Consider the following 11,669-nt stretch of genomic DNA (forward strand, 5'->3'; position numbering starts at 1 on the left):
ATTGGGAAACCTGTTTTGTCTATATTCATAATGAAATACAAATTCAAATTAAAACATCCATTTTCCATTCAAAATATTTTTCTACCAAAAAATAAATAATACATTTGAATCACAAATTAATACATCTTAGTTTCAAATTGATACATTCCCTAATACAAATTTCATCGTCCATTCTCAAAACTCAAAACACTTGCGATTGGTTGACTCCCCTCAAAACCCATACTTATTTACATAATTCTTGCACAAAGTTATCTAAAACAATAGGCGGTCTTGCTTTATATTCCTTGCGATTGACTCTTCTCTCAAATAGCCACTTGAACTATTGCTAGACATTGTTCACAATGTCTATAAGATTGATGTCCACATGTCCCAGTGATTCCTATATAACACAAAGAGGTGATTCAAGACCAAAAGATTGTGAAGTATAGGAATTATAACATTAATGGATGATCGTTTTACCTTTCCTCTGAAACCTAGGCCTGTTCGCTTACCAATGACTTTAATATGGAGCTTTTCATTTAAAGGGACCTGGTCTAGCATGAACTGGAATTTTTCATTCCAACATGGGTCCCGAGTTTTCCTCATCATCTGTAGCAAATAATATTAGACACAAATTAGATGAAGAGAATACTTCAAAACACAACTTAATTAATTGCAATAAGAAAGACAATGTAATTTGAAAGCGCATTAACAAGTTGATGCTTGATGAGAATTCTAAACATAAATGAACCATAAGAATCATCTTAACTTGAAACTTCCTAGTGAGCACAGTTTATTTCATGCATAGTTCAGAATAAAGGCAAAATTCTAATCCAAGTTTCCTTCTGCTCCCCTCTAAAATGGATAAGAGTGTAACGGTTGTTGTGATACTTTCCCTCAAACATCTTCAGCCCCTTGGATGACAACTGAAAGTAACCCTACCCCACTCAAGGCTTCATCTTCACATACCATCTTAGACAAGGCTAATCTGACTAATCTAGTTGATGGTCCAGAGGATTGAAGGATATAAGAATGCAGCAATTTGGACTTGTCCAAATAGCCCTTAATTTTCCAGCCTAGAGCTATACCCTCTAGACAATAGACTTGAGTAAATATTGTGGTTCTAGACTAATGATGCCATGTAATTTCCTTATGCCTTGTACATGCATGTTCTCTTGCAGGGTGGTTTGATGGGTTGATGATGTTGATATAAGATTATGCAATTTGTTCTTGGAATGTCCTTTCAACAAATTGGCCAAAAATAATGATTTTCCTTTGCTAAGATGGAGATATCAAATAAGATTTAGTTTGGGGATTAATTTTTCTAGTACTAAGGCCTTGTTTGTTTGTAACAATGCATTTATTGCACTTACCTAGGAAATATTTACTTGGGTAAGTGCATTTACCCATGTTCTTTTGTTTTTTAGGATTCCTAGGTAAATAATAAAATGACATTTCTATCCACAAAAGTAACTATTAAAATGGGTAAAATGGGCCCATCGTGTTTTGTGAAAATTTCTTCAAACTGGGAAATTTACTTACCCACCTAGGAGATGGGTAAGTTTTACCCATGAAAGGATAATTTTACTATGGGGCTTATTGCTTAATGCAAAAAGAACATATTTACCTGCGTACGAGCATGGCTTTCCCCCATGCATATTTACCTGCGAACGAGCATGGCTTAAGGACAATCAATAAAGTCCTGTTTAGCTACTGTAAGAGTAGATTTTATATGCTCTCTTATCTTTGTTAGAATCAATCGTAAATCCACATCCTAATGCAACTCAAAAATTAATGAAAATTTGTTCTATTAGCCTAAAATTTTGATATGGGTAGTCATTAACTGGTATCCAAGAGACTGTTGGGCCTTCTTATGTCTCCTCAAGATCCTGGCTCTAGTTGGTAACAGGCCCCATGGATTGATTGGAAGTCACTTTAGACTCAAGTCAAGTTGACAGGATTCTTGATCCAAATCCAATCAGAAATTCGGATTTAGTACAAATAAAACCTCAAATCAAAAGATGATAGTGATGCAATATAGGAGAAGGCTGATAAGTTTTATGCAAATTGGGACCATTCCAAGACACATAAGAAACAGAAATGACGCCACCGGCCCAACTTAGTAAATATTTACCAAGATAGCATCATCACAGAAATTATATCTTAGTATGTTTTTACCAAGTTGGTGCCATCACAAAGTTCCCATCTTAGTTAGTTTTTACTAAGATCGCATTATTTTGAATTTATATTAAATGAGGACTCTCCTTTTGAAGGATTTTAATAGGATTTTATTTTGAAGTGTTTTCTTAGATTAAGACTTTCTTTTTAAAGAACTTTTAGTAGGATTCTATTAAGGAATGCTTTTAGATAAGGAATAGGAGTCATAAGGGCATAAGCCTATATAAAGAGTAGTTAAGGGAAGGCTAAGGCAGTTCTCTTGTTACGAATTTTCCCTTAATTGTTTACTGAAGAATTCTTCTTCCTAAAATTCGACTTAAACTCTTTTCTTTGAAACTTTTCTCACATGTTTTGTTTCCATTCTATGATAGATAGCCCACGTTTTCAATCATATATGGGTTAAGATTGGTTTCTTTTTATCTTTATGAAGAAACACGCCTCTCATGTCATGTCTATAAGCCGGTTCAATATTCAAATGCTATTAGGTTAATAAAAACCTGTAAAGGAATCTTTGTTCACAAAATATACATACTAACTCAACTATTAGCAATCACAGAAGCTAAACAACCTTGCGTTTGCAGAATAAATCTCCATCCATTTTAGATGACGACTTTTTAACCTAAAATTAACTCATTTGTTATCTAATGCTTGGGATGATGTTACCCTGTTGGTTGGATGTAAAACTCAGATCATCTCTTCTACTATTGGTGCTTGCCAACTCATGCTCTACCTAGTCAAGGAATTTGAACATTCTCCTCTGAGCTAAGCAACTCATAATTAGTAAGATATTGTTGTATTGTTGGAAGACCTATTGTCCACCCAAAAGGAACCATATTATCACACTATAGATTATATACTTGCTTTTGCCTAGATTAGATTCCAAATGAAAGGAATAATATTAATAGGAGTAAATATTTTACCATGAGATACTAGCTTCTAGCAATCAAAGGATTGATCACAGATAGGAGAAACAGGGAAAAAAGTTAAATGCAAAGACTTTAAACAGATAGAAACACCCCTATGGGAAAAATTTTTACCTTAACCTAACAATAGGTTGTTTACTAGGTCATTTGAGAAGTGATTGGATCTTTTGAAACAAATGGGTAAAAATTATATTGTTCCAGACTAGCTATCATTATGAACATAGAGAAGATGAAAGGAATTTGATGGAGCGCAATCCGGTCGGTCCTAGTTGTCAACGATCTTGCCTCTGACTGGAGCAAAAGGTGCCTGAAACAGGGAAGCAAGCGAGTAGTCTCCGGGGAGGAACCCGGTAAGAATGCTCCGAAGCTCAAATTAGTATTTCCTCAAAGGCAAGATAAAAAACCAGATGGCGCAAAGTTATCACGTACCTTTCTCCTTGGAGGGAAGGGAGCCTTTTATAACCACTTTGCGCACTCACTCCCAAGCTCCTGTCAGGTCGAGTATCATTACCTCTGCACTTCTGCCAGTTCGGGTGTCATCACCTCTGCTGGGGCAGACAACCGCCACTGCTCTCTTTATCGGAGCCATCTCTGTAACTGGAGGTGGCGGTGGCAGGTGGCCGTTGAAGTGCGGTTGTCAAGCGTCAGATCCTAAGTCAGTCAAGTGCACCGTCTTAGGATACACACTCCTTTGGTATCAGGTACGCTTGTTCAGTACGGCGGTCTAGAGACGAAGTGCTGGAGTGGTATGCGAGGTAAAGTCTTGAGTTCGAATAGAAGTGTGGCCCGAACTACCCTAGGGTGGGCCAGTTCGGGTTGTTGCCCTTTGCACTCTTCGTAAGGCTCGGGGTCAAAGGGAGAGCTCGGGCTCCTTTTGGGGAGCTCGGACCGCTAATTCCTCCTTTCGGAGCTCGCACCTTGAGCGCACTGCCGTGCCGAGCTGTTGCTTCTGCCAGGTCACCCTCGGTTGCTTTCACGTGTTGGGTGGTCAAGAGGTTAGGACAAATCTTCCTCCATCAGAATTCTTACTACATGATATTGAACAAAGGAATTCTACTCAGTTATGTAATTAGATGAGCTTGAAGCTATTACTCACCATGTAGTGTAGGAGGAAAACTCCTCTAAGCTATTCCTCTAGCAACCCCTCCACTCAAAGGAATTATTTATGTTTTTAACAAAATAAAATTAATTAAAATGAGTTGCCTCCTTGTCATAGTTAATAAGTATTTCATATATACTTCATTCATAGTGTAGTAAATTTGTTTATCTTCTTATCTATAATGTTTACATCAGTATATAAAAGTCATGGATCTTCAAGAGGCTTGGCCATCATTTAGAATTATCTATACTTACTTAACAAATACAATGGGTTAACAATCGTTGGAGACTTCTCTTTCATGTTTCTTGTTCATTTATGATTTCAATGATTACATTCTTGGATTTGTATTACTTGTTTTATGTGAGCCTTATTAGTAATTTTGTCTTCATTTGTGTATCCATTTGATGAAATAGCTTGCAAACCAATTTCTACAAATATTTTTTTTCTCCTTTAGAAAATGTTATGGAAAATGAACTTAAACAAACATTTAAAACAGTTGACCTATTGAGAGTTGCAGACTTGCAGACTTGCAATTATGACTCCACCTATTGAGACTCCAAACAAGGCAATTGGATCAATCCAACAGCTGCATCCTCCTCTCAATGAAAGGATACCCTAATCCATGTCTAGGAGGGTAGTTGCTGCACACCCCTGGCATGATCTTGAGATAGGTACGTGATTTCAATGCTACATGACATTACTTGATTTCAATGCTACATGGCATTACTTCAGAATTATTCAATCAATCTTTATTTGTGATGTAAAATTCTTTGGCTAAGTACCTTGTTATTTGACCCGGTGGTGGCGTGCCTTGGTGATGAGCTACTTGGTGGCGAACTCCCTGGGGGAGAACTGCTTGGTGGCGAACTGCTTGGTGGTGAGCTCCCTGGTGGAGAGCTACTTGGTGACGAACTACCGAGTGGCGAACTGCCTGGTGGCGAACTGCCTGGGGGTGAACTGCCTGGTGGCAAACTGCCTGGTGGCGAATTGCCTGGTGAACTCCCTGGTGGCGAACTGCCTGATGGCGAACTGCCTAGTGGCGGGCTGCCTACTAGGTGGCCGATGCCTTAGAGAATGCTGGAGCTCCCTGGTGCGGCGCAATCCGACTGCCTTCAACATGAGGTGGTCTTCTTTCCTTTGTAGGCTGCAGGAGATGAGGGACCTGCAAGAACTTCATCTTTTCCTCCTCTTTGTAGGTGGCGGGAGCTGAGAGACCTGCGAGAACTCCATCTTTTCCTCCTCTTTGTAGGCGGCGGGAGCTGAAGGACCTACGAGAACAGAATCAGAGGTCCTGGGGGGTGAGGTCTTTATATACCGGAGTCCTCGCGGGTTAGGTGGGTGAAAAGCCTCCAAACGGTAAGACTTGTCGCATCCTGTCAGAACCGGGGTACGGTGGTGAACTCCTCGAGGTCGTCAGGCTGGCGCTTGTGTCAGGCGGCCAGGTCGGCGCCTGGGCCGGGTTGTCAAAGGGGTGCCTACGTCAGTTGGCGGGTCAGTGTCTAGGCCAGGTCGGCGCCTGTGTCAATCGGCGGGTCAGTGTCTAGACCAGGTCATCAAGTAGGCGCCTGTGTTAGTCGGTGGGTCAGTGTCTAGGCCAGGTTCGTTGGTGGGCGCCTTGGCCGGATCATGCGCTAGGCTGGTCCAGGTCGGCCAGGTCGCACAGGCTGCACGCCGCACGCAACTCGCGCAGGCCGCACGCAGCTCGCGCGTGCCGTGCGCAGTTCGCGCAGACCGCGTGTGCGCGCCATGCAGGTCACGCAGGTTGCACCAGGCCGGCCAGACCGGTGCCCGGGGTGGGTCACCAACTTCGTAAATTTGTTGGCTGGGTGTTTTCCTAGTTGTCACGAGGTGCCACGTGTCACAATTTCACTGGAGGGCCAAATCTTCCCTCATCAGTATTCAAAATGAAACATGGAATTCTTAGTGCTTAATCTTTCAATTGTCTGTGCCAATATAATGACATCACAACTTATTGTGTTGTATCTTTGGATTCAGGACCTGGAGCTCCAACAATTTTTAACTGTGCAAGGATACTATACTTGATTGATTGATCTCTGAAACCTCGGTTTCATGATGATATGTGATTAATATTCATGTATTGCAATTCTTGTAATAAACGTTTTCTTCCATCATAAAAAAGGTTAAAGAATGCAATCTTCTTGTATGTGTTGACATAAAAGGTTTTAATTTTCTACTAAGTTTTTACCGGGGGGTCAAAATTTTGAGTTTTATGGCGGATGAGGCTCATTCTGCTTATTGGGTTTTACTAAAGAAACTTCCAATTCTTGCAGATGGTTGAAATAGGAAAAGGGGGTAAGGTGAAATATGATCTGGACAAAAAAACTAGCTTGATCAAGGTAACCAAGGAACCCATTGTCTGGCATATTTCTTAGTTGAAATCCCCTTCATGTTCATAAAGGGTTTCATTTGCAAGTCAATCGTGTACTTTATTCATCAGTTGTGTATCTCCATAACTATGGTTTCATCCCATGTACTCTCTATGAGGACAATGATCCAATGGATCCTTATGCAGGTATATGCAAGTGTCTATGTTGAATTCCTACTCACAATAGTATGTTTGAATGATAGTAATGCAATAAGATTTGGATGTTGAATTCTTGCACAAGTATGCAGGAATTGCTTGCTATCAAGTTTTCTAAGTTTTGAAAACTCAAGAAATGTTAAAACTTCTTCTTGAGCAATAAGATTTGGATCTGAATCTCAATTCAACTCAGTTAAACATTTTTCTGGACTGCATGGAGCCAAGTACATGAATCTTGCTTTTTTTTTTTATAAATTCTACATGAATCTTGTTTTGCCATTCACTCTCAATGCCACAACCATCGAAGATTTGGATCTTGTTTTCAAGGAGCCTAACACATAAATGTGAGAGAGGGAGGGGAAGAACCATTGTCCAGAACATGGTTCAGACCTGTGGGTGGCTCAGAACATGATCCAGACCATGAGTCAGACCCATGGTCCAGAACATGGTTCGGAACTGTGGACCAGACCCATAGTTCAAACAATGACCAACCCATGGTTTAGACCCATGTAATGTTTAATTTTAGACAATTGATCCAATATATCCAAACAGTAAGCTTTCACCAACAAACCCATGGATGTCATATGATGCATTTCAAGATTTTATTAACCAGTACTACCTCATTAAGCACAAAACAAGTTAATTGGGTATATTTATTTTGTTCTATTTTTTCCTTTAACAAAAACAACAATAGTCCACAAATATGACAAAGTAGGATCCTTGGGAAATTTGCATGCATATTAGAATTAATGCTGAAAAAGGTCATACAAAAGAAGGAAATTCAATTTGATTAAAAGTTAATGTTGTTAACTCTTCTTCATAACCATAATGTTAATATGAGTTAGACAATCTATCAATTAGGCTATTAATGACAAAAAATAACTAAATAATAAAATAAGCTCATTTATAGTTTTATGGTTGAAACATAGGCTATTAATGAAAATACAATCAAGTTCCTTTCTGGTTCGACACTTAATACAGTTTTCAAAAGATTGCTTCAGCATGCGCATGGAATTTCTTCCTATCTCAACTCTTAAGTTAGCTATTTGGAGATAAAGCAACAACATAATGGCTACAAAAAGATAACCATATTTTATAAATAGACAACAAAATGCATTTAAAGGTCCTTACTTGCCATAAAATGATGCCTAGTGAAGTGCAGTCCAACCACTCATCACGGAGATTGATACTAACACCTGCAGCTACTGTTGGAGCAGCCACTCAAATGTAGCACACTGTGCCCTTCCTTATCTAACACACTAGGGCCTTTTTCATCTTCAATTACCTTGTAAAGAAGCCATGCATGCGACTTCTCTTCAGTAACTTTTGTAGTAATTAATCCTTTATTTGATATGGAGAAAACTCCTCTAAGGTAAGCTTCACCATATGGAGCCATTCATAATCATCTTCCTTCATTAACAAACCGATTTTATTGCTTATATGAGCTTTCTCATCAACATTGTTGGTGTGAGTATTTGGGTGACTAGAACATCCCATAGATCAACTTGGGTTTGGCTTGCCCAGTTTTCAGCACTATGCTTTGTGAGATTCAAGGAAAAAAAATCATACTATAGTGTATTTGATGCTAAACAAGGGGAATTAAGGATCTGAAATTCTGAATTAGGGAACAAAGTACACTGCTTTAAAATTAAGACAAGCATGCTAGGACACTCAAATATAGAATCTAATTCTCAATACAACACTAAATACCTAATAATAATCTTATTAAATCTAAACAAACTCCAAAACAATCTAAAAAAGACTTAAGTCTACTCACAATTACTCTGACATTGAAATCTAGTTTTAAAATGAGAACCTATACACAACTACTATTTCAAGTTCTCATGGTTGTTCTTTGTACTCAACATGGGATATATATTTTATTGTATTTCTTCCTTTTATTCTAATTAATTTGTTTTCCTTGTATTGTTTAGGTTGAGTTGAGGAAGAGTACAAATGCAAATTTGTATAGTGTAAAACATCTTATTCTTTATATACTCTTTAGCTGAAGCAAGTCCATACTCCCTTCCAACGTGTAAATTATTAAATGGTTGTTCTTTAGGAGATATTTTCTTCCTTTGCACTCTATTCTAGGGATAAAACTCAAAATGATGACATTTCTAGAACATAGCAAACCCAAAAATGATGACATTTCTAGAAACCTAGTTTACGTATGTTCCAACTCCAAAATGTTTTGGGTATATAATACAAGGAACTACAATTGTCCCTTAAAATGATGACATTTACATGGTAGTTAATCTCTGTGCCATGAAATAATAAGAAATAAAGAACTTCAATTCTATATGAACTATTATTATTGAAATCTGGAGATCACCTCAAATTTAACACTTGGAGAAAACAAAACTATGAAAGAAGATCATTGTTAGGGTTGTGATTCAAATTCACCAGACTTGATACATCATTAAATGTGATTACTTCTAATGTATGTTTTATACCTACTACTGACTTAATTATCATAAAAAAAATTCAAACATATTAAATAGAAAGAATCAATATAAACAAACAAAAGGATCTAAACCTACAAAAGTTAAGAAATCACTAACATTCACATTCAACTGAATAAGTTCCAGAAGCATCTACACAATGAACATAGAGAGGGAAAGAGAGAGTCTCGCATGTTAATGTCGATATCTGGTTGTCTATTTGGTTCTGAGAAAGCCGAGATTGAGGTTACCCTTTGGTTGCCATCCGGTTGTGAGAAAATCCAGACCAAGGTCATTCTCTGGTTGTGAGAAAGTTAAGATCAAGGTCTCCCTTTGGTTCCCATTTGGTTGTGAGAAAATTTGACCGAGGTCATTCTTTGGTTGTGAAAAAGGAGAGAGAGAGAGAGAGAGAGTGAGCGAGCAAGATAGAGAGAGCAGGAAAAAATGAGAGAGAGAGAGAGAGAGAGAGAGAGAGAGAGAGAGAGAGAAAGTGAGCGAGCAAGATAGAGAGAGCAGGAAAAAAATGAGAGAGAGAGAGAGAGCGATGTTTAGGGATTTATTTAGGAGAGGAGAAAAGGAAATTTGGTGCCACCCTTTTATCCACAAGCAACAATGTTTTTAGTAGCGGTTTTAAACGACTGCCACTATATATTAGTATTATTAGCGGCAACCAGTCTATAGCCACTTCTTGAACTACCACTAGAAGCGTTTTTTTTTTTTTTTTTTTTTCGTAGTATTGGCATCATTTATGCCATGTAAGTTGATTTTTGAGAAATCGGCTTTGAGTTTGTTTAGTACTGCTTTTCAAGGGCTGATTAAGAATCAGTTAAAAATCAAGAAATCACTAGAAAAGGTGATCCCTGAAAAGGGCTGATTTCAATAATCGATTTTTGACTGATTTCTCAGAAATTGGCATAATTGACCAACCAAACAAGAAAAAAAATCATTGAAAAGGGTTGCTTTCAATACACCCTGATTTTACTTTCCAACTTTTCCCTCAACTTTCTATTTTTCCCCATTGTATATATTGTCATTGCAAAATAATTATAAAAAATACATAAAATGAAGAAAACAATATAAATTAAAAAAATAAAGAAATACACAAAAAGTTTACAAAAAATATAGAAAATCACAAAAATCTCTATACCATATACTAAAAAAATGAGAATGTTGCAATTGGTTTGGTCAAAACACCCTGATTTTACTTTCCAAATTTACCCTCAACTTTCTATTTTTTTCTCATTGTATATATTGTCATTGCAAAATAATTATGAAAAACATAAAATGAAGAAAATAATATAAATTACAAAAAACAAAGAAATACATAGAAAATATATAAAAGAAAAATATAGAGATTCATAGAAATTTCTATATACCATACTAAAAAATGGGAATGTTGCAATAGGTTTGGTCAAAACACCTTGATTTTACATTCCAACTTTACCCTCAACTTTCTATTTTTCCCATTGTATATATGTCATTGCAAAATAATTATGAAAAACACATAAAATGAAGAAATAATATAAATTACAAAAAACAAAGAAGTACATAGAAAATTTACAAAAAGAATATAAAAAATCATAAAAAATAACATAAATTACAAATCTATACCATACTGAAAAATATGAATGTTGCAATTGGTTTAGTCAAAAGGCCCTAATTTTACTTTCTTACTTTATCCTCAACTTTCTATTTTTTCCCATTATATATATTGTTATTGCAAAATAATTGTGAAAAAACACATAAAATAAATAAAACAATATAAATTACAAAAAAAACAAAGAAACATAGAGAAAATTTACAAAAATATAAAAAAATCATAAAAATGAAGAAAAAACATAAATTACAAAAGAGAAAAGAAAAACCATAAATTACAAAAAAAAAGAACAAAATTGTAGAATATAATAAGAATTTATATTTGCTACCATATATAAAAATGAAAACGATTCAGTTAGTGTGGTCGAAAGACCCTGATTTTTCATACCAATTCTACCCCTTAGCTTTTTGGTTATTCAAACATCGCCCAATTCTATATGAGGGTGCATGATAGTTGTTAGAAAAAATTAAAGAAAAAAGGCATTGTCTTTTCTAAAAAGCCATTGGGTGGGTTAGGTACTTAGGTTTGGGTTGAGCTTCAACCAAACCCACCTAACCCATCAACCCGTTACCAACCCACCTAATGCCATCAACCCGTTAATGATCCATTTTGGGTTCAACCCAAACCCACCATAACCCAACCCAACCTACCCAATCCATTATTTTTTCACATAATACATAAATTCTAGAAAAATATAACTATAAAAACTACATGATATATAAATAAATATAGAAAGTTTAGAAAATAAAATAAATTAAAGAAAAAAATTACAAAATAATTATAAAAAAACACAAAAAATGAAGAAAATAATATAAATTACAAAAAATAAAGAAATACACAGAAAATTTAAAAAAAAATTAGAAAATCATAAAAATTGATGAAAAATAACAAAAATTATAAAAAACAA

General features: G+C 36.3%; 1 long non-coding RNA gene across 4 annotated transcripts; it reads right to left on the reverse strand.

The window, feature by feature from the left end:
- Window positions 1-42: 42 nt before the first annotated feature.
- LOC148879740 (uncharacterized) lies at window positions 43-9,779 on the reverse strand. Of its 4 annotated transcripts, none has more exons than XR_016104317.1 (4): window positions 9,417-9,779; window positions 7,853-8,254; window positions 460-588; window positions 43-379 (listed from the first exon to the last, which is right to left on the reverse strand). It is a non-coding gene; the product is annotated as an uncharacterized LOC148879740 (long non-coding RNA). The 4 variants fall into 4 exon arrangements; XR_016104319.1 differs by having other exon boundaries at window positions 7,853-8,131; window positions 9,417-9,734; XR_016104316.1 differs by having other exon boundaries at window positions 9,286-9,732.
- Window positions 9,780-11,669: the final 1,890 nt, after the last annotated feature.

The sequence above is a fragment of the Nelumbo lutea genome, chromosome 1 (genome assembly GCF_056320005.1).
Source record: "Nelumbo lutea isolate HS-2025 chromosome 1, American lotus-T2T, whole genome shotgun sequence".
Classification (NCBI taxonomy): Eukaryota; Viridiplantae; Streptophyta; class Magnoliopsida; order Proteales; family Nelumbonaceae; genus Nelumbo; species Nelumbo lutea.